Source organism: Malaclemys terrapin, chromosome 12, assembly GCF_027887155.1.
Source record: "Malaclemys terrapin pileata isolate rMalTer1 chromosome 12, rMalTer1.hap1, whole genome shotgun sequence".
In the NCBI taxonomy this organism is placed as follows: domain Eukaryota; kingdom Metazoa; phylum Chordata; order Testudines; family Emydidae; genus Malaclemys; species Malaclemys terrapin.
The window spans coordinates 4,201,270-4,216,242 of NC_071516.1; the positions used below are offsets into that span (position 1 = coordinate 4,201,270).

General features: G+C 37.4%; 1 protein-coding gene across 5 annotated transcripts in view; it reads right to left on the reverse strand.

Annotated features, from left to right (window-relative positions):
- Positions 1-14,973, reverse strand: part of ZBTB46 (zinc finger and BTB domain containing 46) — a 99,490-nt gene that overhangs the window by 80,699 nt on the left and 3,818 nt on the right. For all 5 annotated transcript variants that reach the window (XM_054045734.1, XM_054045733.1, XM_054045732.1 and 2 more), the window contains one exon: positions 10,629-10,761. The gene's annotated coding sequence lies outside the window, so the exon portion shown is untranslated. The remainder of the gene's footprint in view (positions 1-10,628; positions 10,762-14,973) is intronic.

Below are 14,973 nucleotides of genomic sequence, written 5' to 3' on the forward strand. Positions count from 1 at the left end.
TTCCTACTTGGAAAGTATTCATTGGGGTTCACAACAGAAACAGAGCTTCCTCAAAAAAAAAAAAAAAAAAAAAAAAAATTAGCAACACGTTTATAAAATATCCAATAATGTGGTATGAACTGAGGTTGAAAAAGTAGGGCACCACCAACCCAGACCTCCATCTACAACAGTCTGTCTGATTTCCTATGGTAGTTACATAAATACTAACAAGCAACCCACTGCTTACCTTCACTGCAGTGTTAGCTTGCATTAACTGCACTCAAGTTAGCCTAGTTCACATGACAGCGGTCCCACAAAATATTTGAGCTGCACAGAGTGTATTAGCAGCACAGAATAGCTGAGCTCCTACTCCATTACTAGCTCAACCCACACCTCCTGCCCCGACTAGCCCGCTAGTTAGAGTTTAAAGCACCACTTCACTCAATCTAGAGTTGTGTGTGTGCAAGGGAGTCAGGTTAGGGCAACCCTCAAATTATACCTCAAACTAACACTGCAATATGGCAATCCCCGAAAGAATCACTGTGCTGCCTAAGGACAAGAGTTCCCCTGATGGCAGGTATGCAAGAGTCCCCTCCCAGACGGGTGTAGCCTGTGGATTACAAGTCTCCTGTTGGTTCAAGAAGTGAGAAAAAAAAATATATCAGGCTGTCAATCGCAGTTAACTCAAAAAAATTAATCGCGATTAATCTCTGTTTTAAATCACACTGTTAAACAATAGAATACCAATTGAAATGTATTAAATATTTTGGATGTTTTTCTACATTTTCAAATATATTGATTTCACTTACAATACAGAATTCAAAGTGTACAGTGCTCATTTTATATTATTTTTATTGCAAATATTTGCATTGTAAAAATGATAACCAAAGAAATAGTATTCACCTCACACAAGTACTGTAGTTCAATCTCTTTACCGTGAAAGCACAACTTACAAATGTAGATTTTCTTTGTTACATAACTGCACTCAAAAACAAAACGACGTAAAACTTTAGAGCCTATAAGTCCACCCGGTCTTCCTTCTTGTTCAGCCACTCGCTAAGACAAACAAGTTTGTTTATATTTATGGGAGATAATGCTGCCCACTTCTTATTTATACTGTCACCTGAAAGTAAGAACAGGCGTTCACATGGCACTTTTGTAGCTGGCATTGCAAGGTATTTACGTGCCAGATATACTAAACATTTGTATGCCCAACATTTGTATGCCCCTTCATGCTTTGGCCCCCATTATGGAGGACATGCTTCCATGCTGATGACACTCGTTAAAAAAAAAAAAAAGTTAATTAAACTTGTGACTGAACTTCTTGAGGGAGAATTGTAGCAGTCTCGGACGGTGACCCAGCAGGTTATTAATTTTAAGAACACTTTCACTGCAGATTTGACAAGATGCAAAGAAGGTACTAATGTGAGATTTCTAAAGATAGCTACCACACTTGACCCAAGGTTTAAGAATCTGAAGTGCCTTCCAAAATCTGAGAGGGACGACGTGTGGAGCATGCTTTTAGAAGTCTTAAAAGAGCAACACTCCGATTCAGAAAATACAGAACCCGAACCACCAAAAAAGAAAATCAATTTTTTGCTGGTGGCATCTGACTCAGATGATGAAAATTAACAGGCGTCTGTCTGCACTGCTTTGGATCGTTATTGAGCAAAACCCATCATCAGCATGGATACATGTCCTCTGGAATGGTGGATGAAGCATGAAGGGACATATGAATCTTTAGCACATCAGGCACAAATATCTTGCAACGCCAGCTACAACAGTGCCATGTGAACGCCTGTTCTCCCTTTCATCTGACATTGTAAACAAGAAGTGGGCAACATTGTCTCCTGCACATGTAAACAAACTTGTTTATCTGAACGATTGGCTGAACAAGAAGTAGGACTGAGCAGACTTGTAGGCTCTAAAGTTTGACGTTGCTTTATTTTTGAAAGCAGGTTTTTTTTGCGCGTAATTCCACATTCGTAAATTCAACTTTCATGATAAACAGACTACACTACAGTACTCGTATAAAGTGAATTGAAAAATACTACCTTTAATTTTTACAGTGAAAATATTTACAATAAAAATTAAATATAAAGTGAGCACCGTACACTTTGTATTCTGTGTTGAAATTGAAGATATTTGAAAATGTGGAAAACACCCAAAAATATTTAAATAAATGGCATTATTAACATCGCGATTAATTTTTTTAATCGCTTGACAGCCCTAGAAAAAATTAACTGAAACTAGTGACATCTTTGACCACTAGGATTAATTAGACTATTTTTCTATTTGCAAAAAGCTACATCCCATGAAAAGAAACCAGAAGTAAATAAATGGCATGCTCTCAAACCCTGTCTGGGTGATATACAATGATAAATAGCTGTGAATTTTGGAAATCCTAAAATTAAATCTCCATTGTAGAAAGACAGAAACATTGCAATTGTCTACTACTTTGACAGTATTATATAACAGATACTATAGAGATCAGGCTATTTATAGTTTTTTAATACCACTTTTATTGTACAAGTGAATAAATTATTCTGCTAACCAATCTGAGCAGAGGACGTTTTAATTGATAAAAATAGCTAACAAACCTTGGAGAGCTCATTTCCAATGGTTTAGAAAACGTGTGTTAGATATACCATTCAAAGGGTTTAGTATTTTACCAGGCTTAACTTTGAAATATGGTCAATCCCACCACTGCTCTGCATTACTATGCCCGAGTACAGCCTCTCACTTTCCAGGGAACAAAGGAATAAGGAGAGACAGCATTACCAATCGCCGACATAGAAAGTCTCTGTAGTCTACAGGACCTTTCTGATTGATCTATCAGTTATAACACCCTCCAGAGGGAGGAAAATCTGTACTCTGGTGAAGGAAGGTTGCCACAACACTGCCTTCCAAGAGGCCAGTGAACCATGAAAGCTCATCTGTAGGGACTCTGACAAATCCTCCCCCACCCAAACAATAAACTGTAGTCTCAACATATTTTCTCCACAAGCTAATGTGCAAATATAGTAATTTGATTCTACTGAAAGCATATTAATAAACAGACTGCAAAAATAGTATAGAAATTGTTTCTAAACAAAAACGCACTTACCCATAATATCAGAGGGGTAGCCGTGTTAGTTTTACTATTATGTGTAAAAAGATCCAGACTAACTATGGGCTCTTAAACCTCAGCAGATTTAATTTTATTTAGCCATATGTCAATTTATAGCTATAGGTCAGAGTGACACTGCTCACATTTTTACAGGCTAGGCTTGAAACTAAGTATTAAAAATACAATTCTAAATTACTGATAGAATGAACCTAGTTCTACACATACTGTAAATTCAAAAATTTTCTAGTAAATTGAAGATACACACAATGTAACCAAGTCCATGTAATCAGCTGGTGAACAATTTACTGTACTTAGAATTCTCATTTACTTCTTTAACAAATTATTAAAATACAGCCTGATTTGACACAGAAAATAACATTGAGTCAAAGCTTATGGACCATCTTGTTCACATGTTTTAATCCATTTTTTTGTAAAATGAGACACTGTTTTACACACAACAAAATAGCCATTTTCTACTAAATAAAACAATAGGATCAAAGCTGCAGACTTCAGAACACTAAATCAGGTAGCCTCCTTCAATTGTACCAATCCTTGTTAAAATATTCTTAGAACGTTAATACAGAATTGATTAGATACCACCCTAAACTAGAAACCTCAGTCAAAATGACAGTTACTTGAGGTTGTTTTATTAGAAGTTGAACTTCCACAGGAAGTCCAACAATGAAGAAGGACTTCATCGAAGTACATCTTTTTCAGGTGGCCGACACTACAATATCTTACTTTTCACAACATTATCTTTGATGGACAAAGTATCTTAGTACTTATTCTAAATTTAACAATGAATTCTAAACTTGAGTACCAAATGTTCTACACTTCACAAAAGTAGTATTTCAATGTTAAATCAGTCACTGCAAAGATAATACTTATTGCTTCAACTGAACAAGGTTTTTTTCCAAGTAATATTCTCTCTTCACCTCAAATGTCATAAAGGTGAGAGATTTTAAAATACATCTGAGAAAAAACTATTTAGCTTTCAGACTGAATTAGTATCTGAAATTTAGAACCTTAAGGGCACAACCCTGCACTAATCTTATCTCCACTGTGCTAACTACTCTAAGCAATTCAAAAATTGTTGATTTTACACCATCAATCCCTAAGCATAAAGGTTTGCCCTCAGGACAGAGTAGCAGCCTTACTAAAACTGAGAAATCATCAGTTAAATTAGAACAGTCCTTTAAAATAGGATAGTCCTATAACTATTTCCTGTCAACATTACACATATGAATAGTCCCAAGATTAAGATTTAACCCAATTAAAATTAAAGGGTTCCAAAAAAACCTGCTACATCATACTTTAGTCATGAATAAAATGAGAGGCAGAAAACGCACTTCATGGGTGCAAGGTAAGTCTACAGAACTGTCCCCCACAAAAATCTCAGAGACAAACAACAACAACAATTCTAAAAGGTATTTTGCTTCCTTTGCTCAGAAGGAAAACAGCAACCTACCTACCATTCCATACTCGCATGGTGGAAAAGCTTAACTGGAATATAGGAAAAAAAAATTCAAGTGCTGCTCACAGATATCAAGATAAAACAGATTCAGCTAACAGATTAAGGAAGAACTGAAACTCAGTCCAAAAGTTTACCATTTAAAATTAAACGAATGCATCCCATGTTTCTCCTTCCCTTATCACCTGCCCATGTCCTCACCCCCCCGCACCACACACCCCCTAGCATTCCAACATTTTTAAAATTCCAGTGCAGACGAACTCTGCTAGGTTGGGTCACACTTTCAACTCTGCTGCTTCCAGAATAGGACACAGGATGCTTGTCAATTTCACTTGGCTCTAGTTGAAAACACTGGAAAAATAAAATGTACAGGAACGCAGGCATAGGTGTGTTCTTACACTACTACAAATTAATTGGAAAACAGAAAAACAGAAGAGGATTGTGTCTCTGCTTGGGTTACTCCACCTACTTAATGGGTCAGAAAAAGCAGCAGCATGAAAGCACTAAGGGATGAGGATTCCCAGCAGTCACTCTCCTGCTACTCATGCTTGCAATGGAAGAGCTCATTCTCCAGAAGCAGAGCCTATTTCTGTAAGGATGTATTTCAGGGGGGGGAGGAGGGGGAGATGGGAATGTACAGAACAGAATCTTAGGGATAAGATGGATGATAGAGTACTTCCAATACAAGTTTTCAAGAAAATGTTTTTATACTGGATGTTCAAAGATGTTCAGTTTGCACAATGTTTAAAAGCACAGCTTGATTAAGCAGTTGTCAGACAGAAGTAAGCACCCTTAATTTGATTCAAGAAACAAGTCCTTTTGGCCAAGAAAAAAAAAATCAGAATTGTGAATTCCAGATTCCTTCAAATATAGACCAATATCTGTGGTAAGGACAAATTGGACCTTTGGACCTGTGGTGTCACTGAGAACTAAACATGACTTGCAAAAGAGTATGATGAAGGCACACCAATATACCATCTTGCCCCTATAGATAGAGAATGAAGACATTTAGTTAAGGACCAGAATGGGTACTTGCCCTTATTTTTACTCCTGCAACCTCTACCCCTAGAAAGCACTGTCTTCTAATCTGAGAAACATTATGGATAAAGCAGAGATCTTTACTTTTATTAGATTTTTACATAAGCAGAGAATATGCAACTGAATTAGTTGAGACTAATTTCAAACTGCAGAAATATTAGGACATCACTGACATTACTAGAGGAAAATTTCCTCCTTTTAGAAATTCTTATGATAGAGAGTACCCAAGAACACAGAAAGACACCCAATTCAATCAATACAAGAATGGTTGGCAACTACACCCAAGGCATATTTACATGTTCTAACAGATCAATGGATGAAGGAGGGAGGCAACTGATTCAGTCAGGCTATTTCCAAGCACTCTAGCTCAGAGAACAGGTTCAAACTCTCAATCTGTATGGTGCAGATTAAGTCAGGAAACTTAAAACATGGTAGAAGATGAGAGCTTAGACATCAGTGGAGCCTACAGTTAGAAGATCAGCTCTCTTCCTAGAAGAGGTCAAAGTGTCTGATGGGCCAGAAATATGTATATTCTTTAGACCATGCTACTGCAATGCTGAAGATAAACAAAAACACATTAAAACCCCAAACAGCCAGAACTGAAATAAGTGGGAGCAATCAATACAGATTTCACCCTGTGCTCCAAAACCTTGATGGTCAAGCCTTAAATACTGGTCAAATTGGCTATCAAGAGCTATGACCATGCCTCAAGTCCTCAAGAGCCATCTGGCTACAACTGAGTCTCTTGAAACCAATCCAGAATTCTCCCGCTCCAACAAATAGATTCTACAAAAAGGTAAACCATACACTATCAGAAAATGCAGAAAGTGTCAAAACTTGTTAAAATACTAGTTTATTAGTTCAGGCTAATGTTGAAGGTGAAGGCATGCTTTCAGAGAAAAACGAGAAACTTCAAAAATAAAAGCATGGTAGAGCATTTAGGATGGTCTACACTAACGAGGGAAGACTCTCTAAGTCTCTCTAAGTTTGGGGAAGGGGTTGGAATGGGGGCAGGGAAGGGGCGAGAAGAGGCGGGGCACAGGCAGGGCCTCATGGAAGGGGTGGAGTGGGGGAGGGGCCAGGGGCAGCAAGTGGGGGATGTCAGTGATGTGGCCCTCAGGCCAATGCACTAGTCCTCGTGCGGCCCTCGAGGTCATCTGAGTTAGATCAGGGGTCTCAAAGTTATGCTATTAAAGTTACGTAAGACATTAACTTAAGTCAACATAGCTTAGATCAACTTATAGTGGTGTCTACATTGCGCTATGTCAACGGGAGATGGTCTCCCACCAACAACATAGCTTCCGCCTCTCAGGGAGGTGGAGTACTGAAGGCAAGCGGGAGAATGCTCTCCCATCAACTTATCGCGTCTTCACCAGACCTGCTAAATAGGACAAGAAGCAATGGGTTTAAATTGCAGGAAGGGTGGTTTAGGTTGGACATTAGGAAAAATTTCCTGTCAGAGTGGTTAAGCACTGGAATAAATTGTCTAGGGAGGTTGTAGAATCTCCATCATTGGGGATGGTCTAAATACTTAGTCCTGCTTTCGGTGCAGGGGACTGGACTAGATGACCTCTTGAGGTCCCTTCCAATTCTATGAAATCAATACCTGCTGCATTGGTCACAGCAGTGCCGATTTAGCCCATAGTGAAGGCAAGCCCTCAATGGCTTTGAGGGAAAAGCTAACAGCATGATGTTCCATGACAGACTGAAATGCAAGATAACTTAGGCAACAACAGTTTAAACTTTACAACAGGGGCACACACAGGTTTGTATTCTTTCTTTAACTTTCTTTCAGTTAACTTTTAATTAAAGAAAATATGGGTTTTTAAACAACTGTGTAAGTTTTTACCATCTAAGGGTACATCTACACTACAGGGGGGAGTCGATTTAAGATACGCAAATTCAGTTACGTGAATAGCGTAGCTGAATTCGACGTATCGCAGCTGACTTACCCCGTTGTGAGGACGGCGGCAAAATCGACTTCTGAGGCTTTCTGTCGGCGGCGCTTACTACCACCTCCGCTGGTGGAGTAAGAGCGCCGATTCGGGGATCGATTGTCGCGTCCCGACGGGACGCGATTAATCGATCCCCGAGAGGTCGATTTCTACCCGCCGATTCAGGCGGGTAGTATAGACCTAGCCTTAGTAAATTTTAGAATAAACCCACTTCCCTCTTAATAGTCACAAACAGAATTCAAGGTTTAATGTTTCTCCTACACAGTCGAGGACATTCAACATTCTAGACCAGCACAGGCATTGCAACTCTCTGAGCCGTTTGTATATTACTGGTATATTATTCCTACAACTCTTATAGGAGAAAGACAATTCTGATAAACAGAAAAACAATTATTAAAATTAGTCAGAACATAAATAAAACCGTGATACAAATTCTGAAACTCTCAGTCAAGCCTTACAGCCGAAGAGTGTTGAACACCCAGCTATCAGCTAATGGACTAAATATGCTACCTAGTCCACTAACGTAGAAGGCGCTAGAGTTTATCAACACAATTCCAAGATTTACATGCCATGTGATTACACAATGGTAATTATGCAGCAGTGTTATCCTTAAAAATGTATAGAATCAAATTTTAGAGTTCACATATTTTAAACTCCTTGGAAAAGGATTTTTTTGTTTTGCAGTTTTTTAAAGATACTCTTAATTCTAAATGTTGTTTTTTAAAGAGACATTTGTGGTCCTAAAGACACCAATCCTCCCCATTTAATTGATAAAACATTGAAGTTAACCTTAAAAATTAAGTAAAATACAGAGTTTCTCTAAAAATCAACAACAGAATTTCTGGGAGGATGCCCTCCTGCAAATATAGAATCAACTGCCAGATTTTATTAGCCGATACCATATTCCTAGACTAAAAGACAAAAGAAATTCAAGACAGTCCAAACATATATACACTCTTTTTATAACACACACACAGTATGTCAAAAGACAGATTTCCCAATAAGAAGCTTTAATAGGTTGTGACTACAGAAGTAAAACTGTTTGGTACACTGGTGCTCCATTCCCCGCATACACACAGAGCAGTGTCTGTATATGTTCTTTATTTAGTTGCATGATTTAAAAAGATAACACTATCTAAATTCTTTCACATTCATATAACAGTTGATTTGTGTATAGAATTGACCAATATTAAAACGGTTAATTCAACATAATATTTACAACTTACATAGTCCTTTGCACGTATTAGTCTTCAATAACCCTCTGAGGATATTATCGTCATTTTACAGATTTAGAAATTACGGCAGAGTTTAACTGGTTTACCAAAGGCCATACAATGAGTGGCAAAACCAAGAGTAAAATCCCAGCCCCACTGAAATTAATGGCAAAACTCCCACTGACTTAAAAGGAAGCCAATATTTCACCCTAGCATAATAATTTGTGCTCTTTCTTCTAAACCATTAAATTAAATTAAATTAATGGAGATATCCTATCTCCTACAACTGGAAGGGACCTTGAAAGGTCATCGAGTCCAGCCCCCTGCCTTCACTAGCAGGACCAAGTACCAATTTTGTCCCAGATCCCTAGGTGGCCCCCTCAAGGATTGAACTCACAACCCTGGGTTTAGCAGGCCAATGCTCAAATCACTGAGCTATCCCTCCCCCCCTTCTACCAACATGCATGCTGTATGGGGCTGTATATGAATATATTGTTAAATGTGGCTTATTATTAAAACAATCTTAAAATTAAATTTTAATTCTTGTTAACAGAAATTATCTCATACACTCCCACCAACAAAAAAACAAAAATGTAATGGTAATTTTAAACTACAGTTTGGAATAGATTAAGCAAATTAGGAATTCCAGCTTTTACACTAAAAGGTGTTATTCAGCAGTTTCTATTTATTTTACATGGATTTATTTTATGTATGCTGTGACAAGGAAAACATCTGAAGAGACCTCCCAGACCTAAAAACATAGGTCCTGATCTTGCAAAGACTCATCATGCACATGAGTAACTTTATATAGTGTGAGTACTCTCACTGAAGCCAATGGAGTACAGTTTTCAGGATCAGGAACTTAGTTTATAGATGAAGAGGTGACTTTCAGCCAATTTTTTGGGGGGCAATGAGGGGTTAATGATATGAGGTGTTTAATCTTATATATGACTGTATATTCATTTGTTATGACTTCATCTTAAATAATGTGATTCACTGTTATGTTTTACCTATCTCCCGGCTATAAAACATTATGAAGAAAACATTTTATTCAGTAGTCTTAAGACATTTAAGTTTTAATTATAATTCTTCACTCTATCTTGTTCTAAATTTAGTTTGTGTGCTGTAACTCCACTGTAACAAGATATTTTTCAGTATATTCCGCAGTCCCAGGTGCACTCTCTCTTAAAAGGGCTAGCCACTTCCTGAAACTCACATGCCTACGTTCTAAGAGCTGTGTTCTGTACAGTTATTAGTCACAGACTAGCTCCCTTAAGGAAGGGAATCAATTTTCAGATCAACAATACCTGTTTGTTTAATGACACGGTATTAAAGCCATACTATTTCAGGAAATCTAAGAAAATTTAAGGAACCACAGCTGTTTTTTCTAAATACAAAAGAATAACAAATGTCCACTCTGTTGTTGTGGTCCATCACTGCTAACTCTTGTTTGCACCGGACCATGGACTCTAGGATTCATAGACCTGAGGCTGAGCTAGAATAGGAACAGTAAGAGCAGTGAAGCTCCTACCTTTCCTGTTTTTGCATCACCCCTACATTTTTTTCTTGTTTTGAGTCCTGTGATATTCTTTCTTCCAGCTTCTCATCTACTCAGAGAGAGCAACAGACTGATCAGGATTAATGAAGGTGCCCACGCCAGAAGTTAGGAGCAGTACAATAGCTAAGAAATTTGGGTCAGGTTTTAATTCTGTGTTAAGTTTTTAAATTAACCTTCGTTATCAATGTTAAGTTAAAATTTCAAGACAATTCAAAGTCCTCAAGGTAATGCTATCTCCAATTCTTCTCCCTTTCTCCCCACCACACAAACTAAAAAGCAACTTTCTTAAGTGTTTAGAACTTACCAATAGTTGAAAATTGTTTTCTTTAGTAAAGATAAATGCCACGAGGTGTCATGGTACACCATACATGTTTTAATGAACGGAGGGAAAGCGTTTCTGGTAATAGGCTTTGGAAGGTTCATCAACTGTCCTGTAACTGGGAAGGAAGAAGAGAAGAAACAAATCTTAATTTTAAGCTATTTAAAGTCAGTAAGTTTTAAGTCAGATATTACATTATTATGACTTGCACATTCTTACAGGCAACAATTTAAAAAAGCCAAGCCTGGAAGTTGTCTAATAAGTAAACTAAAAGTTATTATTTAATAATAGAAAGAATGCCTGTACTTTAAACTGGTATACCTGTTAAGTCATGCAAAATACTATTATATTTACCATCTCACGAAGAGAAATATTCCTGAACAATTGCATAAAAAAAGTTAATGTCTAAAATCAACTGCACAGGAAGCAAACTTAAGTTTGCAGATTATTTTAAAAATACTGATTCCAGTCTTAATTAACTAAGGATTGTATACTATTAATAGACATGTGGTCAGCAGAACTCATTATGAAAGAAATCCTGAACCCAATGCTTCCAAGCCCCTTTCAATACAGGAACTGAAGCTTTATAATATTAAAGAAGTGGCCTCACGGCTTTCACAAGAGACCAAAAGAATATCTCTATTATACAGAAGTTCCTTCTATCTGAAACGTGACGCACTGCCAAAGAAAGGTATTTAAAAATACATTGGTATTATAACAAGAAAACGGAATACAGTTACTACAGTGATCAGGCAAAGGAAAAATTTACAGTACAAAAACCTCACACTTCCAGCACACAGAATTACAGTGAAGGAAGCTGCCTAATGATCTCAACAAACAATACGTCCCAAAAGTAAGTAACGTGAAAAATTTTTAAAATGCATTGTGAAGTGTTTACTTTGGTGTTGTTATACTTTGCATTTCCATTACAACATCCATCCAAGCACCTCAATAGTCTTAATAAACATTAATTTCACCTAACATTCCCCCACCCCATGAGATCTCTCTAAAAATGGAGATTTTGCTAAGGCAACTCAGTTTGACAAAGATTTAAAATGATCTGTCCAGTACAATACAGGAAGTCTGTAGGAGACATGGGTTCTATTCTCAGCCCTATTGAATCCATCTTCCATTTAGACCAAATCACAGTTACAGGAAAGCACTGCACAAGGACACTAAATGAACTGCTGCCCTTTAGCAATCTGAGAACCTTCTGAAAAAATAGCAAGGATATGAAAGGAAGTACAACTAGATACTTATACTGAACTTAAAGAAGCGGGGTGTTTTTTTTTTTTGTTTTTTACACAAACACAAAAATTAGCCAGAACCTCCCTATTCCACTTGATAACATTGCTGATACTTACGGCTGGATGGCATCCTCCCTCACAGCCAACTAATTAAATCAGTCTTTTGTGATATTAGAAGTTACCATGATCTATAAACCTCTCGACTTCAAAATGCTTCAGTGTGGGAATACAATGTAGAACACAATATTCTCATTATTTCTCCTCTCATCCCCTCTCTCTGCATTCCCTTTGTACTTGACTTCTAATTCATTTCCTCAGGTCCTCCCACCTCTATTCATTCCCCTCCCTTCTCTCCATCTCCTTCCCTCACCCCCATGCCACAGGAACACTGCTTATCATCTGCCACATCTCTGCTCCCTCAGCCTGTAACCTATGTAGCAGAGACAGAACAACAGCTCCAACAGTGTCTCACACCACTGAGGCTTGCATCACAGAGGAGAAAAACAGGAATTAGCAAATAAAGCATCTGAAAAGCAGGATACCTTAGAGGATGCTTGAGAAGTATGTCAAGCCCCCAAAGGCAGGTCAAAGAACAGCAAGCACCCTAGCAGGAATCCCAGCATTAGAGACTATATCTCACCTAAAGAGTGAGATCTCTTCACCCTTCTTATTGTTTGTTGGTTGTTTGGTTTAGTACACTGACTATGGGATATCTGACAAAGTTTCCAAGTTCAATGTGAAAAGGGGTGGGTGAAAGAAAGAGGAAGAATTCTGAGACATTAGAGAAGAGAAGTATGGAACTGAGAAGTATTTTGCAGGAGACAAGGGAGAAACAAATGTAAAAGTTGAGGTAGAGAATTTAACAGAAGTAAAGAAAGTTATAAGAAAGTCAAGGATGATAAAAGAGAAAACACTAAACCACTGCAGAATTAAATACATCTGTTTGTTATTTACGGTAATTTAGCATGGTAGACAGACATCCCTTTCTATTTTTTTTTGTATAAACCTAATTTAAATCCAATAACCTATCAAAAAAAAAAAGGGAAATGGAATGAAACCAAGAAGGATATGGTGATAGTAATTTAAGATTTTTTTTATATCATAAATAGAAAACTGTTTGACAATATGTTACAAATAAACACAGTTCACACCCATTTCATTATTTAAAACATCGGGGGGGGCATAGTTCTGACGCGTGTGCCAGCACAGGTATTTTTCATCCAGGCTATTTGGCTTAGTCCCCAAATTAGCTGGTATTGGGAAAGCTTTTTCCAACTACCAGATACACACACACTCATCAATCCTCATGCTTCAGCCAGCCAGGGTCAGGAGGAAGTTTCTCCCAATGCTACAGTAATGCACAATTAAGATTTTGCATCTTCTCTGCAAGCATTTGATGTCAAGTGCCAAGAGCAGTTAATAGACGATAGGATCAACTGCCTATTCTGGTACGTTTTCCTTACTCTACATTGCTTAACTTGTGACAAAGAGAAGACTGGCTTGGATGGAACAATGCAGGTCATTTATATCCAAAGAGCTTTAGTAATAACATAAGAAAAAATTGTGAAAGGTAACTGGGTACTTGTGGAACTACTCTCAATTTTAACTATTCCTCAGTATGTGAGCCCCTGCTCGGTTTGCTAAATACAGTCAGTAGCTAAATTCTTGGCACATATACCCTGCTATTCTAGTTACTAAGTATATTTCAGCACATACACCAGTAACTGTATGTGTAGAATATTTTAGACTTCTTTGCTGCCCCTAATCTGGAAACTCCCACCCCAACCTCATTATATAAGTGAATTTTAGATAACTAATATGAATAGTTAGTATATAAATGTACAAGTTAATAAAATAATTGAACAGGAACAAACCCCATAATAATATGGGAACGGAGTGCAAGTATGCATCTATTTAAAGGGAAACTTCAAGTACTAGTTACTTTTCAACTAGTTACTGCACATATCTACAGACATATTACCCATCCTTGTGCATACACACACACACACACACACACGTATATCAAACTTTAACATCAAGCAGATCATGGTTCCATCTAACTAGCGTTCTGTCAATGATCCCATCTTGTCAGCAAAGAATTCAAAAGTAATGAAAAATCCACACTTCAATTTAAAAAACAAATGTTTCCTTAAAGCGTGCTTAGGTAAGAAAATTGCAGCTGTAATTTCCTCTAACTATATTGCTGATGACTTTACAGAAGAATGAAATACAAACCTCTTACAGAAATATACCATAAATGTTTGACAAACGTACCCAAAATTTCAGACTATTTTGCATTAATTAATTAAGACAAAGAAGCATGCTGTGTGCTAATATAACACATAATCTATGGATTTGGAAGCCCTTTAAAGAAGTGGGTAAGCATTAGCATCCCCATTTTACAGATGGCCAAAGATATACATAGAGATTATGTGACACACACACAGTGTCATTAGCGGAGGTGGGATCAGAACCCAAATCTCCCAATTGCTGTGCATTCAGATAGGTCAAGGCAGCATCAGATAAGTAATTTAATACTTTGGGCTGTGGGAGTCAAAATTCTTCTCTCCCCTGCCCCAAGACTGATAGAACACCAGTGACAATTAATCCATTAGAAGGTCTGGGGAATCAAGTAGATTGGGAAATAAGAACTAGCCAAGACCATCAGAGAATATTCTTTTGATACAACCCCCCTAAAATAATGGTTCGTTAAAAAATTAACACTTGAAATATGTCCACGTCTATATCTTAAGGTAAGCAGCATGAAATATAACAGGCATCATTAAAGAATCAGTATCATCATTGCACTCTAAGCAAAAATTATGCATCCCACAACTTTGTTAAGTCCTTTTTATTGTATCTGCAATTTACAGACAACCACACAGGACATTTTCCATCATCATTATTGAATTGTAAGATACATGAGTGTTAGAGACATATTGTATACGTACACGGCACATTCAGAAAGTTTAAGGTAGGTCAGCAGTAAACTGAAGACAAAATAAAAATGTTCTATTAATCCTTTTGTGTGAAGTATCAGAATTTTCTACTGTAGTTTGTTGCCAGTAATGGACAGAAACTGC